This window comes from Oryctolagus cuniculus, chromosome 2, assembly GCF_964237555.1.
Source record: "Oryctolagus cuniculus chromosome 2, mOryCun1.1, whole genome shotgun sequence".
In the NCBI taxonomy this organism is placed as follows: domain Eukaryota; kingdom Metazoa; phylum Chordata; class Mammalia; order Lagomorpha; family Leporidae; genus Oryctolagus; species Oryctolagus cuniculus.
Genome location: NC_091433.1, coordinates 172,018,980 through 172,037,095, shown reverse-complemented (window position 1 = coordinate 172,037,095; position 18,116 = coordinate 172,018,980). Strand labels below are relative to the sequence as shown.

Below are 18,116 nucleotides of genomic sequence, written 5' to 3'. Positions count from 1 at the left end.
GGTGGAGAACGGTCATGTGGTTTTGAAGTTTCCTTTCCATGTCCATCAAGTCTACAATACTGAGCTAATCCTAGAGCTTGGACAGCTACATCTCTACCTGTGTGGACTGATCAGCCCACCCTTGCAGGGCTAGTTGTAGTGTTCTATGAGGTTTGACCTAAAAGAACACACATACAGTCGGCGTTCAATGAATGTGCATGCCCCAATTTCCCTAAAAAGAAGTCGAGTAAGTCTGAGGTTTTTCATTCAGGCCACCATAATGATGATACTGTCTGCCAATATATATATCAGATCCTGCACCTGTGAGCTGGCCTGGGTCTCGATGCAGAATCCACGCTTACCTGTTGTGGGGCTTGAAAAACCTCCTCAGACCCCAAGGTGCTGCTTTTACAGCTTCTCCATCAGTCTGCTTAGGTGGCACAAAAGACCCCAGCGTCTGTGTGTCTCACCCCTCCCCATCTCACATGGGAAAAGGAATCATGTGATCAAGAATGTGACGTGAACCTAAGCAAGTGATTGTAAGCAAACTTACAATAACTTAGCAATTTTCTTACAGCTAAATGGCTGTATGTGGCAAATTGTTTAGATTTCATAGATTAGAATATTACCAATGAAATGTAATTTGGAGGGAAATGTACATACAATTGTCTTGCAAACAGGATATGAATAATTTATATTTGAACTAGTAGATGGAACAATGTGTAATTGTCATATTTGTAGGTAATTTTGGTTAAATATAGTCAGTTTTGTATGGTTTAACCTAAGGTAAAAAATGGTTAAATATACACAATTTCATTTGGTTTTTACTTAACATGATATATACATTTCTTCAACATAGTTTTTGTAAAATAACAAGTCGAAATATCCAATATGCCTCACCATTCGCAATAGGGTTAAGTCCACAACAAATTAAATAAACAGTGATGAAGCTGAAATAACAGCCAGACATCATTCAAGAGCAAGAAAACAGTGACAGAAATTGACAACTCAAGGCAAAGGCAGTAACACCTGGTAATGAAGAGTTGTGAAAATTGTGGGTTTACCAGCTCTCCGTGTGTGCTCAGGGACAGCTTTGCCAAACTTCCCACCTCTCTGTGAAATATTAGCACATAAGATCAACTCATGTGGTGAGCTAATTTTAGTTTATGAAAATTAAACTGGTTACCCTTAATAACACAATCTGGGGTTCCAGCAAGCAGCCCTTACTTGTATGGAGAAAATGAACATCTAAAGACTTGCTTCACATCTCCATCAGCATCATAAAACTGGGTCCCATGGGGGTCAGGGCTGTGGCATAGCAGGTAAAGCCACGGTCAGCAGTGCCAGCATCCCATATGGGCACCTGTTTGAGTCCTGGCTGCTCCACTTCCAATCCAGCTCTCTGCTATGGCCTGGGAAAGCAGTAGAGATGGCCCAAGTCCTTGGGCCCCTGTACCCATGTGCACCCCCACGTGGGAGACCCAGAAGAAGCTCCTGGCTCCTGACTTTGGATCAGAGCAGCTCTGGCTGTTGCAGCCAATTGGGGAGTGAACCAGCGAATTCTCTCTCCCTCTCTGACCCTCCTTCTCTGTGTAACTTTGACTTTCAAATTAATAAATAAATATTTAAAAAACTTTGACTTTCAAATAAATAAATAAATCTTTAAAAAAAATCAACTGGCTCCCAGCCCACCTGCAGAACCCCACTGCTCATGCTGGGTAGTGACCTGGCTGGACTTCAGGAACTCCCATTCTTTTTTTTAAAAAATATTCATTTTATTTATTTGAAAGAGAGAGTTACAGAGAGAGGTAGAGACAGAGAGAGAGGTCTTCCATCGGCTGGTTCATTCCCCAGGTGGCTGCAAGGGTCAGAAATGGGCTGATCCAAAGCCAGGAGCTTCTTCTGGGTCTCCCACATGGATGCAGGGGCCCAAGGACTTGGGCCATCTTCTACTGCTTTCCCAGGCCATAGTAGAGAGCTGGATTGGAAGAGGAGCAGCTGGGACTAGAACCGACTCCCATATGGGATGCCAGTGCTTCAGGCCAGGGCTTTAACCCGCTGCACCACAGTGCCCGCCCCTGGAACTCCCATTCTAGTATTTACTTGCCTCATTGGTGAAGTGGAGATGATAGTAGTGGTACACACATCATAGGGTTGCTATGAGGTGCAGAGGAAGCCACACTTGTAAGATGCCTATCACATGGATAGGTGAATGGACAGCGGTCAGTTAATACAGTTATCCATGTGATGCAATTATTTTGGGTGTGGAGAGAATGTGCAGAGACCCAACAGCCCCAAGAGGAGGATGTGCTCATACCCTGGACAGGCTAGGCTCAGAGAGGCTGGCAGAGGCGAGGGCCACAGTGGGCGGCCAGACCTGTGTCCTCAGCTCTGCTGCTGCTCACCACTCATGACTGGCCTGCCCAGGCCCAGGGGGAACAGAAAGGCTGTGGGGACCACTCACAGGAATACATCTAATGCTGGAGGAGCTGGGCATCTCTGAGGGGAGAATCTTTATCTTTTTTTAAAGATTTATTTATTTGAAAGGCAGAGTTGGGGTGGGGGAGAGACAGAGGTAGAGAGAGACAGATGTATCTTCAATCTCCTTTCATCTTCCATTTGGGACACCTGCTGCTGCTCTCCCAGATGCATTAGGAGGGAGCTGGGTTGGAAGTGCAACAGCCAGGACTAGAACTGGTGCTTACGTGGGATGCTGGCATTGTAGGCGGTGACTTAACCTGCTGTGCCACAGCATCATCAACTGAGGGATGAACCTTGGTGAAGAAAAGGGAAAGCAGGCAGGGGAAGCTTGCTCGGCAACCCCTCCCCCCAACCCAGCCCCAACTCACACACACACACACACACACACACACACACCTCCCACCTACCAGGCTCTCCCTTTCTCTTTGAACTGCTCATGTCATTGCTGGGGAACAGCCTGAAGCCTCACTTTCTCAGGATGGGCGTATAGAACATGCCAACAGGTCCCTCTTGTGTGCCCCAGGAGGGACCCCCCAAAGTGTTCTCACTCGTCACACTGGTTTCTTCCCCTCTTTTCTACTTTACACTTACCTCACAAGCCAAGACAGCCAAAGGCAGAAGACAGCCGCCTGAAGTGACGGAAAGAGAGAGATTAAAGGCCTGGTATTAAGTTTTCTGCTGTTGGGGTAACTCTTGGGGGTAGCAAGAAAAATGGCACCGGAGTGGCTAGCAAGATGGCGAACATAGCTAGCATAAAGCTCTCCCTGGGAGAGTGTGTGTGCTCCTGTCTCCAGCTCCAGAGGCAGGCGGGAGGTGCTGCCGGGGACGGAGGCCTCTTCTGCTCACCTCAGCATCTATGACACAAAGTGTAGCCCAGGTCCTCGCAGTAACCCCTGCCGAGCTGACTGTCTGCTCAGCCTGGGTACCAAAAACCCCTGCATGTTAAGCTTAAACCACAGAGCTCATTTTCTCACACTTCTGGGAATGAGGAAGCTGGCACAGCATGTGCTGGTGAGAGCCCCCTCCCTGGCTCATGTCCTCACACAGCATGGGATGGGGTTGGAAGGGAAGAAAGAGGAATGGGTGGAAGGGAGGGAGAGAGAGAGGTCCCTCCACACCTCGTGTTCTTATAAGGCCACAGTCCTATCAGATTAGGCTCCACTCTTTAACCTTAGGTAACTTCTAGAGACCTGGTTTCAGAGACAGTCCCACTGGGGTCAAGGCCCCTTGTGAAGTTGGCAACAGGATAATTCAGGCCACAGCATTGACTGGCCCCGGGCTGGCCCAGTGCCTCTCTCAGCCCTGGCTGCCTAGTTGAGGGAGAATGTAGATCAAACGGGAGCTGGGTGTATCACTAAGGACCTCCGGCAACAGGTGCTGGATGCCACTGGACACCAGGACAATGACGGAGGAGAGCTTGACAGTGCTGGGTGAGCAGACATGTCTTGGATTCACAGTAGAAAGGGGATGAGGGCTCCTGACTGACCGAGATGTCTCAGGTAATACCAAGGCCTGCTAATGGGGCTCCACAGTATTTTTGGTCTGCCAGTACCTGGCGCCAAACCAGGCACATAACAGATACTCAATGCACTGCTGGCAGGTGTTGTCAGAATGAATGTCACATAGCAGCTCTTCCTGGGTGTGTCCTGTGGAGCAGCAGCTTTCTGATGTGCATCATAACCAGCAGCTTATGTGGCCGAATTGTTCTGGGAAACATTTCATACTGATCAATCTCTACGGGGATTCACAAGAAGCTCGAAGAAGTCCTCAGTGAAGAAACTAAAGTTCACTTTCAGGGTTTCACACACAGGACTGGAAAGCCCTTTTGTTGGAACATAGAAAAGATTCACAGAAGTTAAATGACTTCAGGATCCCCGGCCTCCAGTCCTCATTCTGCCCCTTCATAGCTCTCTGACCCCCAGGGAATTTCCTGAGCACCGAGCACCTAAGTTTCTTCTTTCGCCAAGGATGCTTGATGCAAAAACCCAATGAGAAAATAGACAGGAGATGTAAGCTGTGAGCCTTAGGCAAGAACACCCATTATTAGTTACTTTTCTGGTTCTAATCTTGTCCTATGCTTCCTTGCATTTCTCCCCCTACACCGTGAAAATGAAGAGTTGTGAGAACAGGCACAGCAGAATCTAAATCACACCTGCCTGGGCACAGGGTAAGGGCATTATTACCTCACCTTCCCCCTTCCTCCCAGTTATTCTTCTACACGAAATGCACAGGCTGGATTTCATAGCAATAGGATATTTAAGAAAACCCCAAATAACTCACGAGGGAACGATGATGGCATAAGTCAGATTTAAAAAAAAAACTCAGAATAAAAGCAAATAACAAATACAAGGGCACAACTTAATAAAATAGACCATGGAGGAAACAGGAAAAGTAAAAATCTGTCAACAAAATGGACACACTCTCCCAGTCAAGCCAAAAAGATCTAAAGAGAGAGAGCAAATAGGGCTGGCGCCGTGGCTCACTCAGTTAATCCTCTGCCTGAGGCGCAGGCATCCGATATGGGCGCTGGGTTCTAGTCCTGGTTGCTCCTCTTCCAGTCCAGCTCTCTGCTGTGGCCCAGGAGGGCAGTGGAAGATGGCCCATGTGCTTGGGTCCTGCACCTGCATGGGAGACCAGGAGGAAGCGCCTGGCTCCTGGCTTTGGATCAGTGCAGCGCGCTGGCTGCAGCGCGCCAGCCGTGGCGGCCATTTGTGGGGTGAACCAACGGAAAAAGGAAGACCTTTCTCTCTGTCTCGGTCTCTCTCTACTGTCTAACTCTGCCTGTCAAGAAAGAGAGAGAGAGAAAATATCACTATCATCATTGATAAAACGGTTGTCATCATGCGTCCTGAAGACATTAAAGACTAACAGGAAAATACTACATACAATCCAATGCTAAAAAATTGATGAGCTATATAAATGTGCTGACCAAAGTTGGTATAAGAAGAAACAGAAACTCTGAATAATCCTATATCCACAAAGAAACTCAATTTGCTAATCAAAGGTTTTCTCACAAAGAAACCCCCAGGCCCACAAAATCTCACTGGTGAAATGTATGATACTTTCAAGGACAAAGTAACACTGATCTCACATAAAAGTCTTCAGAAAATAGAGTAGAAGAGAAACAGACACTGCTGAGTTTATTTTATCAGTTCAGCACCATACTAACAAAACCTCATAAAGAAATTCAGCCCCTGAAAAAAAATTACAGACCAATATTCTCCAATGAATGCAAAGGGATGCAAGGACCCTTGACAAAATTTTAGCAAGTGAAATCCAATAATGTAAGAAAACAAATAGATATTTTATCATGACTAAGTTAAGTTTGTCACAGGAATGGAAGACTGGTTTGCAATTCACCACGTTGAAGGGCTACAAAGACATATATCTATGATTTAAAACACAAAAACAAACCAAAAAAAACTCAGAGAAAACTAGAAACAGTAGGTAACGCTCTTAAATGTACGCAGGGCACCTGTAAAGAACCTACAGGTAACATCATACTTAATAACGGAAGAGTGTATTTTCTTCTCTTTGTGGTCAGAATGAAGGTGGCAATACCCTGATACCCTTGTCACTACATTAACCACAGTACTGAAGGTCCTAGCCCATGCAATAAAGAGAAAAGGCCAAAAGATCAGGAAGGAGAAAAAGTGGCCCCTACTTTAACATCTTGATGGTGGGAGATCCTCAAAACAACTACTACAAATAATAATTAAACTTAGCAAGGTCACAGATACAAGGTTAATACCCAAAACAGCTTGTATTTCCTACCATAGCAGTAAACAGTAGGAAACAACAGGAAAATAGTAGCACCTAGAAAAAAACGACATAGGAACATATCTAGCAAAAGATCTCTACAAAAAAAAAAAAAACAAACAAATCTTTGACGAAAGAAACTGAAGGAAACCTAAATAAATGGAGAGAAATATCAGAGTCGTTGATTAAAAGATTCAGTAATGAGCAGATGACAAGTCCCCCCCGATTTATTTACCCATAGCATTTCCACAACATGATACTAACCAAAACTCCAGCATATTCTTTTTATTAGAAATCAACAAGCTGATGCTATAATAAACATCTGAATGAAAAGGATCTAAAATAGTCCAAATTTTCAAGAGAAGAAAAATACTGGAAGACTTAATTAATTGGGCTTTAATACATGTTATAAATCTATAATAAGGGCAAACAGATGGACAGGTAGATTGATGGAGCAGAGTGCAGAATGCAGACACGTGTATGGTCAATTATGTGAGCTAATACAAAGGCAGCTCAATGGGGAAATAAAAGTCTTCCAATAAAAGTGTATCAACAGGCTCGCCATATGGAAAAGAGTAAACAAACCTAGACTACACATCACACCATACACACAAGTGCAAAGGACCATAGACCTAAAGGTAAATCTTAAAATTACATTTCAAAAGACAACATTGGAGAAAACATTTGCTCAATTGAGACAAGTGGAAATGTATTTGATAAGACATAAAAGCTTGGGGGCCGGCATTCTGGCATAGCAGGTTAAGCCTCTGCTTGAGACACCCGCACCCCACAAAGGAACCAATTACAGACGTGGCTGCTCCACTTCCGATCCAGCTCCCTGCTAATAGGCAAGGAAAGAACAGAAGATGGCCCAAGTCCTTGGGCCCCTGGCACCCACAAGGGAGACCTAGAAGAAGCTCCTGGTTCCTGGCTTTGGCCTGGCCCAGCCCTGGTCATTGGGACCATTTGGAGAGTGAACCAGAGGATGGAAGATCTCTCTCTATGTTTCTCTCTCTCTCTCCAACTCTGCCTCACAAATAAACAAAAACATAAATCTTTACAAAAAAGGCACAGAAAAATTTATAAGCCTTACTAGGAAAAAAAAAAGTGGAGGAAAGGTAACTTAGGTTTAGCAAGGTTAAAGAGATACCATTAAGAAAACAAGAAAATCTGGATCAGGAGAAAATGTTCATGGCACATATATCAGAAAAAAGGACTTGTATTCAGAATATGTAAAGAAGAGATAAATAATGAGTGAAAAATAATCCATGAGAACGATCAAAAGATCTGAATGGATACTTTACCGAAGAACATGTAAGTACAGGCAATGATCAACATGAAAACATGTCCCAAATCATAAGTCACCAGTGATACAGAAATTAATAGCATACTGAGAAGTCATTATAGACTTTAGAAAGACTAAAATTGGAAAGATGAGAGTAATTGTGAGAAAATAAAGCAGCCAGAACCTTCACAACATTGTGGTGGATATACAAAATTGTACAGACCCATCAGTAAACAGTGGCAATAAGTTTTCCTAAACTTCTTTTTAAAAATGTCTTAAACATTTCCTAAAAAGGTAAACATCCACATACCATATGATCCAGCCATTCCAGTCCCAAGAATTCACCCAAGAGAAATGAAAGTGCTATGTTCCTGCAAAGCTGTGTAGATAAAAGCTCAACACAGGCTTCCACTTAACAGCAAAAACTGGAAACAACCCAAACTCTGTCACAAGGTGAATGAATATACACATTGTGACATAATATAACCATAAAATAAAGCACTACTCAGTAATAAAAAGGAATGAATTATTGATAGACACAACATGAATAAATCTCAAAAAAAACCCACAAAAATACCGAGAGAAACCAATCAAAACAGTACACAGCATATTGTCCATTTATATAAAATCCTAGAAATGCAAATTAATGTACCATGACAGAAATTCTGTGGTTACTCACAAATGTGGATGTAGGGAGCAATGCATTAAAAAGAGTTATAAGGAAACCTTTGGGGGTGATAGAAATATTTATTGAGTACGGTGATGTTTCACATGTGTAAAAACTCACCAAGTTGTACAGGTTATGTTCAGTTATTGTATGTCAGTTACAACTAAAGTTGCCTAAAAGTTAAATATACAACTTATGCATCAGCAACTCTTTTTTTTAACCCCACCAGGTTAATAATAGCTAGATTTCACTCACTTCCTCTTCTGTACAACTAACTATCGCCAGTCCTTGGATGTTTAATAATCTTCTCCTGTGTTTTATTGAAAAAGCATGCTGTAAATGTTCTTGGGCACACCTGCTGTTTTCTAGGTCACATTCCCAGGAGTGGAATTTCCAGGTTTAGGGTACACACAGACTCTGCCTCGCCAAGTATGCCAACATTTAATATTTCCAAGGCTGTGCCAGTTTTTAACCTCACCAGTGCTGTAAGAGGTCCCATTGCAATAAATCCTCATTCACCCTTGGTATTGGCAAGCTTCTTATTTGTATCCGTCTAGAGAGTGGAAAGGGCAACCCCCTATGGTCTTAAATTGTTTCCCTGATTACTGTGAAGATTGAGTATCTTTCAATATGTTTCTTCCCCATTCACCGTTCCCTGTCTGGTGAAATGAATACTTATATCTTACACCCATTTGTCCCCTGTGTTGTCTTTTATTTATTGATTTGTAGGAATTCTTCCCCTACACTGGACATTTGTCTTTCATTGGTTGTGTTACCAGTATCTTCTCCCACTCAGGTTTATCCTGTTCATTTTTACAGTGTCTACTGATGAACAGATATCCTCCACTTCACACAGATAGAAATGTATTACAAGCAATTATCAGTTTAACTTTTAGAAGCTGAGCCAAATGTTCATCTTTGTTTTCAGATATTTATTTATTTCTTAAAGAGCAAGCATCCGTGTCTGCTGGCTCACTCCTCAAGTGCCCACAATGGATGAGTGTTTTGGCCAAAGGTGGGAGCCAAGAACACAATCCAGGTGTCCCATGTAGCAGCCAGGAACACAATTTACTTAATAAAAGAAACATTGTGAGTCTTTCTAAAAAATAGAACATTTATTTGTGATTCACATTTTTCTAAAACACTGATTTAAATTTTTTATAGTTCTAAATAATATTTTTAAGAAGCTTGGTATTCATAGCCAAATTTTGTGATGGAACTGCAAAGAGATATTTTTAAGTGTTTGTTAGGAAATAATGCTGGTATTTCTAAAAACAGGTAATAATCTCATTAAAGCCAAGTATTTAATTTCCCTCCACTTCTCCTCCCTACTCACACCCCTAAATAGAGTCCCTACTTTGGAGAAAGACAAAAATATGTAAAACATTTGCTTTTAAAAAGTTTTACAAAACTATCTTTCCAGCAATACTGATACACACAGACATTTCCTTTTCTTTCTTTCTTTCTTTTTTTTAATTTTAGCTCCCATGCCCTCTACCTGTAAGATGGTAAAACGGGATGGGTTGTATAACATGTAGTACAGCAGTGCACTGTAGCATAGTAAGTATAGTGCAGTGAGTAGAATTTTCTACTTGACCCAGAGATGATAGATTAATGATTCTGACTTATCCTGGAACCATTGCATTGTAACAGTCACAGAGCTCTCCTTGTCCTGCTCTGTTCAACATTTCATCTCAGTTGTGGAAGAAGATGTTAAAATGAAAATGAAGATCCTTTTCAAGTCTTTCAGCATTTTGAATAATAAAAATACAAGAATAACCTTTAACCAACAGATGGCAGAATTAAGATTCCAAATGATCTCAAAACCAAGAAAATGGGGGCCAGCAGTGTGGCACAGCAGGTTAATGCCCTGGCCTGAAGCGCCGGCATCCCATATGGGTGCCGGTTCAAGACCTGGCTGCTCCATTTCCGATCCAGCTCTCTGCTGTGGCCTAGGAAGCAGTGGAAGATGCCCCAAGTCCTTGGGCCCCTGCACCCACATGGGAGACTCGGAAGAAGGTCCTGGCTCCTGGCTTTGGATTGGTGCAGCTCTGGCCACTGCGGCCAGCTGGGGAGTGAACCAGCAGATGAAACACCTCTCTCTCTCTCTGTGTGTGTGTGTGTGTAACTCTGACTTTCAAATAAATAAATAAATCTAAAAAAAAAAAAAACCAAGAAGATAGAATTTCACAGAGGAAACTGTCTTGAGTCTACCTTCTGCTGCAGCCTACACCCAACACAGAGCACTCTTCCCAGGTTCTATAGCTCTCTAGCAGACTGTCTGCTGTAGCCTTTGGACACGGCAGAGTAACATTTCTGGGTTCTAGAACTATATGTGTCTCAGGAGCACCAACAGTTAATATTTCTGGGCATAGATTTATTTTTTCACCCATGAAGAAGGGATGTGCTTCCCACTAAGCAGATTCATGTTTTCTTGGAATCGGATTAGGTTTAGGAGCTTGGGGCCTGCCATGATCAAGTTAAATTGTTGGGTCGCACAGGTCCCTCGTTCAGATAGAGACCACAGGCAGGACCCAGGCTCCAAGCTGCTCACTTCCCAAAGGCATTCACCAGAGAGAACAGGCCCTGGCGTCCTTTTTCCTTACATTTTTCTTTCTTTTTTAAAAAGGTTATTTGCAGCTGAGGATTCATTTAGATAGTCCATTTGTTCTTAAGGATTCGCTCTTAGCCTACTGTCTCAGGTTTCATTGTATGGGAGATAAAGAAAAATAGACAATGGCTGGGATAAAGACAGAGGGACCACACAGAGAAAGGCAAGATGGCAGGGAGTCTCAACCAGAGAGGCCGAGAGACAGAGAGAGCAAGCCAGGGACAGCAGTCAGTGGAGACAGAGACTGAGGCAGAGGACGGAGGAGAGGCCAAGATGCAGAAATGAGAGCCAGGGAGGATACCCATTCTCATGCGCTTCGAGCACCCCATGGGCCACAATCACCACGCATGCCTACCATCAGATGTGGCTACCAACGCACAGCAGGAAGACAGAACACAATCGCTGTGACTTCCAGGTGGAGCTCTCAAAAGATCCCCACCCCAGAACGCTGCCTCTGGCCATGGCACAGGGGAGAGACAAGTATGGCAGGGCCAGCACTGGGCCTCTGGCCATGACCTCAGGCATCCCAGTCTGGTCACTTTGGGCATCTCAGGCTGGGTGGAGGTCACAGAGGCAAGGAGTCCAACCCTGGGCTGGGAGCCTGGTTCCAACTTTGCTGATGGCTCTTCCTACTGTGGCCTGGATGTGCCAGGGGTGGGAGAGAGAGCCAGTAGTGCCAGCAGCCCAGCAGCCATCTCCCCCAGGAGCTCAGGGATACCTGAGAGTGGCTCCCAGGGAGGCCCAGATCAACTTCCTTGTTCTGAGATTTTTTTTGAAAGAAAGCTTCTACGTAACACATAAGGTCATATCTCTGGGAACCGGGACAGTGTGTGTACATGGGAGGGGAAAGTCTTCAAATATAAGAGTTAGGGGCAGGCACTGGGCCTGTGTTAAGCTGCCTATGGGATGCCTGTATCCCATTACCACATATTGGAGTGCCTGGTTCAATCCTGGCTCTATTTCAGATTCCAGCCTCCTGCTAAGTGCACACCCTGGGAGGCAGCAGTGATGACCCAAGAAGTTGGGTCCCTACCACCCACATGGGAGAACCCCATCAAGTTCCTGGTTCATTGCCTCAGCCTGGCACAGCAGACATTGAAGGCATCTGGGGAGTGAAGCAGCAGATGGGATCAATCCATTTCTCTCTTCCTCCCCTCCCCCAACCATCTCTCTGCATCTCAAATAGAACACAAACAACCAAGAACTTTTCTGTAGTACCTATGTGAAAGAGCAGCACAAAAGAGCATGAACTTCAAGCACAATTGTGTCAATGTGTGTGCCGGTGTGGGCGGCAGCGTGAGAATCAGAAGGGGAGCAGAGAAGAGCAGGGTGAGGAGAGACGGGCATGTGGTCAGGAGAACCCTCTGACCTTCCCCCTACCTGGACTGCATTCCAGAACAGGTGAGGCGGTCAGTGAGCCATAGCAAGTCCTAAGCCCACTTGGGGAACGTGACCTGGCTGAGGGAGCAGGCAAGGGTTCCAAGGCAGTGCAGGGGGAGACAGTCCCTGGGCTATAGCGAGGTGCCCAGGCGGGCCACCGGTCACAGCAACCAGCCTATTCAGAAAGCCTCTGGCCTGCATGTGTCCCACAGGCAATGCCATCTGAAAGCCTCTTCAGTTCCCGAGAGGAATTGGGGCTATGGGAGATGAAGCTTAGTGAGGAAGCTCAGCAGGTTGGCAGCAGCTCCTGGCTACAGATTAGACTGGGGAGCAGACAGAGTGGTTGACTAAGAGGACTGGGGCCCCCAGTCCAATGGCTTGGGAGCCCATGACCTCTCCTGCCTTGTGCCCTTGGGGGGAAGATACTGCAGCTCCTGTAGGCAGACATGCGCTCATTAATGATGGAGACAACGGCTCTGTGCGTCTTTGGTGCATAGGCATGATGGGATCTAGCTTAGTCCTTGAGCTGAGTGGGAGTTCCTGGCAGGTCCTGAACCACAGGCAGAGGAGGTGGGCACGGCAGGGCTGACCCAGCCTTCAGCCAAGGGCCCAGTGCTGGTGGAAGGGCTGTTCCTTTCAAGGTCATGGACACTCTCAGTTCCAAAGGTCCCTGAGGGCTTATTTGGTGGACAAGGATGTTGACCCCAGAGGCCTGGCCCTCTTTTGGTCCAGTAATGTAGAAGCAACCCATTGTCTGAGCCACAGCCTCAGGACGAGGTAAGGAGGGTAAGGGGCACTCTTTGCTCCCTTTTATCTGAACATCCCAGGTTACAAGGGGCTGGGAGTTCCCCTGGGGTGCCTTATTCCTCTGTTTTCATTATGAAGACAAGGAAGCAAGGCTTGGCTGAGCTTTCCTGGTTGTTGACTTTGCAGATTAGTGAGCTTTCCATGTACCCTGCAGCCTCCCACCATATCACAATATATATCTTGTTCCTTTTCAGAAAGGTTTGTGCAAAGCAAAAAGTAGTGCATAATCCGGGAAGTTCCCCTGAGAACCCGGGATCAAGACAGAGAGAGACAGCCCAGAGCCACTAGGACCCCAATCAGTGCTTCCAACCAGTGGTTCTGGAAAGTGCTGGTGCTCTCAGGTCAGCCGATTCCTTTGTTTTGGTCTTCTCAGGGCCTTTACGTACAAATCTGAATCATGAGTCTCCAAGGAGGGAAAAGGAGGAGGCAACATCTGTTCAAATATTTGATCAAAGAAACTTTATATCAATGAGTTCCCAGCAACAACGCCGAGAATTCATGTTCTGGGTGTCCTGATTTAGAAATACTTGTTCAAGAAACAGAGTCCCGGGGCTGGCATTGTAGTATAATGGGTTAAGCTGCTGCCTGCAAATCCGGTCCCATATGGGCACTGGTTCAATTCTCAGATGTTCTGTTTCTGATCCAGCTCTCTGCTAATGGCCTGGGAAAGCAGTGGAAGATGGCCCAAGTGCATGGGCCCCTGCACCCACATGGGAGACCTGAATGAAGCTTTTGGCTCCTGGCTTTGGCTGGGCCCAGCCCCGGCCATTGTGGCCATTCACAGAGTGAATCAGCAGATGGAAGCTCTCTCTCTCTCTCTCTCTCTCTCTCTCTCTCTCTCTCTGTGTCTGTCTGTCTGTCTGCAACTCTGCCTTTCAAATGAAATAAATCTTAAAAAGAAGGAAAATAAATTGAGTTCCAGGGGTGGTAAGAAATTAACAGTCTTCTCTGGATTCTGTTCTAACATCTGTGTGGTCTTAGGCTTTCTCACCAGGCTAAGCTTTGAGGGGTTGAGATGTGCTCACCCTGACTTCTTCCAAAGAGTGAGCAGTGGTGGCATGGACCAGCCCACTTGAAGACCTCTTCCTGGGTTTCTCATGGGAAAGAGGTGATTCCAGGAATCAATAGAGTTTTGCACCATGTCCAGAGAATATTAACAATGATACTTTGGTCTTTATTGAACATATCTAGGCACTGTCTCGAGTTCCCTTAGCCACACCTTTCTCTGGGACTCTCGGTTCCCCCAGCCAAGGGAGTGACCACATGTGGATTCAGGTTCATGCCAAGCCTCAAGGGCTAGGATCCAGAATTCCTGGTGGCTGCCAAAGGGGTCAGATAACACAAGCTAGGAAGCAGGGTGGAAGAGCCAACTCCCCATGGGTCAAACCTTGAACAAGAAGAGCTAGGAGACACGAGGAGCTGGTTTATAAATTCCCTCTCCACCCTCTTATTGAAGGACACAGACACAATGTTTTTGTAAAGCTAGTCTGCGAGTGCCCTGCTTTGGCCCAGGTGGCTGGCCTTGTCTTTTTGTGGAGTGACCATCACCTTGTACAACTCCCATTCTCTGTGCTTTTCTCTCACTGCCTTGGTTTTGTACCCACCCAGATCAGTGAGTGTACTAGCACTTCTGCTCTGCCTCGGGTTTTGTTTTATAGAGAACCCAGACTAAAATAATATCAACAGCAATAACTAAAATTTCTTGGGCACTTTTCTTGTGCAAGTCACTGCTAATACTTTTACATAACTTTTCAATAGCTGGATGAGGCAGATACTGTTACTATCACATTTAGTGAAGAGGAATCTAGGACCAAGGGATGCACAGAAACATGCCTGAAGCCACACTGCTAACACAGAGCTTGACATCAAGCATGCCCTCAGGGTGGCAGGTGAGTCACTAATTTCTGTATTTGTTAGCAGCTTTTCTTCTAAGGCATTCTTCCAAGTGGATCCTTGAATATAATTAAGTAACCAAGGGACAAGACAGACTACCAGGCACAACAGAACCCTAGCTCTGTCATTTGCATTTGGCATGAACTTGGCAGTAAGTCAGCTTTCCATCTACAAACTGGGGGTAATGAGCTGATGCTACATGTAACTCTTACCTATTATACAATAAGTAGATTACTGTATACTCATCAATCAATGCAAGGATACAAATACATAAGGCTTTCTGCAGCTGCCACCTGCCCCCGTCCCATACCCCTGCAAAGAAAAACAGAGGTTCCGTCAAGCTGGGTACAGGGTGGGAGAGCTCCAGAGAATCTGCTGACTAAAGGCCCAACAAACATCACTTGGGGTTAGCAGTGTTCTGTGTGTGACCCAGGACAAACAGGGCAGCCCAGCTGGAACTACAGAGGGGAAACACTGCCTTTGCTCTAATCTGGTTAGTTTGGGGTCGAGCTATCCAGCTAGAACTGTCTCCCTGAGAACAGCATCCTATCTCAGAGGTCACGCAGGTTCAACAGCTGCAGAAACACAGGAATGAGACAGTGACACAGCTGGTGGGGTGTAGGGACCACCTGACCCTCTGAAGTGACAGCGACCTGCCTTTTGTGATTAACTCACATTTTTCAATGTCTCTCATATAACTGTTAAGCTAAATAATTAGAAAACAACGGGCTGGACTCATTATTCCTTTGACCAAATATTTCTTAAACACCTACTATATGTCAGAGGCCATACATCAGTGAACCAAGAGCACAGGATGGCCACCATCAGGGTGTCCCTTACGGTCAACATAGCCCTCCAGGTTGTCACTTTGAGCAGATAGCAAAGGCAGCTCAATGACTGACATCCTGGCTACCACAACTGCATAGTTTACAGGAGCTTCTCTTAGAAAACTAACTCATCTCTTGGTTTTTCCTAGAGCCCATCCTTGGACCATCTGCCTCCACATCCCCAGTTTCCACATCCCTCTGGGGGTGGGGCCTCAGCTGCTGTAGGCTAAAGAAGCTCTCGGGGGCAGCGTGGAGGCCAGCACCATTTGGAGGACTGTCCTGACCCCGAGCTCCTGGAGACCACCACTCAGTCCGTACCTGACTCCCAGACACGTGTGTCTGCTGGGTGCCGACAGCAGCCTTCCTGCAGGGAGCTGGCTCGGGACGGAGCAGGCCCACAGGCTGAGCTGCAGCACTTCCGCGGGATGGAGAGTGGCAGAGAGGACAGGCAGAGAGAGAGGTCCGGCAGATGAGTGCGGCAGTCTCGGGGGAAGAATTGCCAGCAGACCGGCAGGGCTGACAGCTGCTGGTGTCTGCCTCTTCGGCTCTTCCTTATATGGGCACACCAGGTGCTAATGCTCCACCTTAGTTAAACAGTGATGCCAGCAACTCTCAGAGGGAGAGAGAGAGGATACTGATTGTTTTATTAGCAAGATCCCCAGAGCCTCCCCATAACCCCTGATTCCCCCTTCACCCCCTGTGACCTTGAACTGCTGATTTCTCGGCTGCCTTGTTTGTGGTTTTCAATGGTTCCAGATCTTTCCATTTCTTCACTTTCCTCCCGCTTCAGGGATTTGGTGTTTTCCCTCAGCACACAGGATGTGCTGAGAAAAGACTCAGGGTAGCAGCCTGCCTCCATGTGCCATCCTCACCCAGGAAAGCGCTGAGCCCTGTGCCTCTCATCGAGTGTGCCCACTCTAGCACATGAATCAGGTGCTTTCTCCTGAGCCAGCATCTTCTTCCTAGAGAAGAGAGCAGAGTATCCATTTTAATGATCGATTTATTTTAAAGGTAGAGTGATGGGGGGAGCAGAGGGGAGAGAGAGAGATCCTCCATCTGCTGGTTCACCCCCAAAATGGCCACAACTGCTGGGGCTGGGGCAGGTCAGAGCCAGGAGCCTGGAACACCATCTGGGTCTCCTCCATGGATGGCAGAAGCCCAGGTCCTTAGACCATCTTCTGCTGCTTTTCCAGGTGCACTAGCAGGAAGCTGGATTGGAAGCAGAGAAGTTAGTACTTGAACCAGCCCACCAATATGGGCTGACAGCTTGGCATGCAGCTGTTTAACCCACTGTGCCAAAATGTCAGCTCCTAGTTGCAGAATCCCTTACTCCTTGGACATAGTAAGATCTAGGGAAAGTTTGTACAGCCTCCCAGCTGGCAGATCCAGAAGAAAGAGATAAACAGGCAGCAAATGCTTCCTGCCAACCTGGTTTCCCCTATGCTGAAGGACGCAGGGTAAAGGCAGCAAAGCAAGGAGAAATGTTGAACTGGTGGGAATATTTAGGACGCATCCATCCCCACACTGTGCTGGGTAGAAGAGATGAATAGTAACAAGGACAGATGAACGTGTGCCCCTGCACAGTGTGGTTGTGACCAGCCTGGGAGATGGCACGCTGGGCCGGGGGGAGCCGCCTGCCTGACTAGAAGCGTGTTTTCACCTGAGGTCTATGAGTTTTGATTCTATGACCTGGACAAGTCCCTTCCCTCTGAGTCCTGGTTTCCTTATCTGTGAAGTGAGGATCACACTGCTTGCTCATCTCTCTCACATAATTGGAAAAAGATTTTATTTATTTGAGAGGCATAGCTACAGACAAAGGGAGAGACAAAGGTCTTCCATCTGCTGGTTCACTCCCTAAATGGCCACAATGACTGGGACTAAAGCCAGGAGCCAGGAGATTGCTATGGGTCTCCCATATGGGTACGGGGAACCAAGCACCTTGGCCATCTTTCACTGCTTTCTCAGGCCATTAGCAAAGAGCTGGATTGGAAGTGGAGCAGGTGGGACATAAACAAGCAGCCATATGGGATGCTGGCACCACAGGAAGAGGCTTAGCCCACTATGCCACAGTACTGGCCCCTCCCTCATGTTCATTAAGGGGGACCCCTGGGAATACCCTATTAGAACTTTCAACTAAAAATACCGGAAACAATACATAGACCCCATTATATAAATATAGCTAATGAATAAATAAGCAAATACTTGCGCAACATGCACAAAATTATTTTACTAATAGTGCCTTTGAAAGTCAGTTTTGGAACAAAAAACATGGTTGGGGAGTTCTGTAGAATGCCATTCCCCCATGAGCCTACCTAGACATGGGGCCTCGAGGAAAACCATCTGAAGGATTTCCACTTCCTAATGCAGATTTTTCTCCCCTAATAGCAGACAAGATATCTGTTTAGAGCAGTCATTGGGAGCAGTGAG

General features: G+C 46.0%; 1 protein-coding gene across 1 annotated transcript in view; it reads right to left on the bottom strand.

The window, feature by feature from the left end:
- The window catches only part of LOC138848827 (calpain-13-like), a 63,745-nt gene extending 47,492 nt beyond the window's left edge, over positions 1 to 16,253 (bottom strand). The window contains exon 1 of the mRNA XM_070069721.1: positions 16,008 to 16,253. The gene's annotated coding sequence lies outside the window, so the exon portion shown is untranslated. The remainder of the gene's footprint in view (positions 1 to 16,007) is intronic.
- Between the last annotated feature and the right edge of the window lie 1,863 nt (positions 16,254 to 18,116).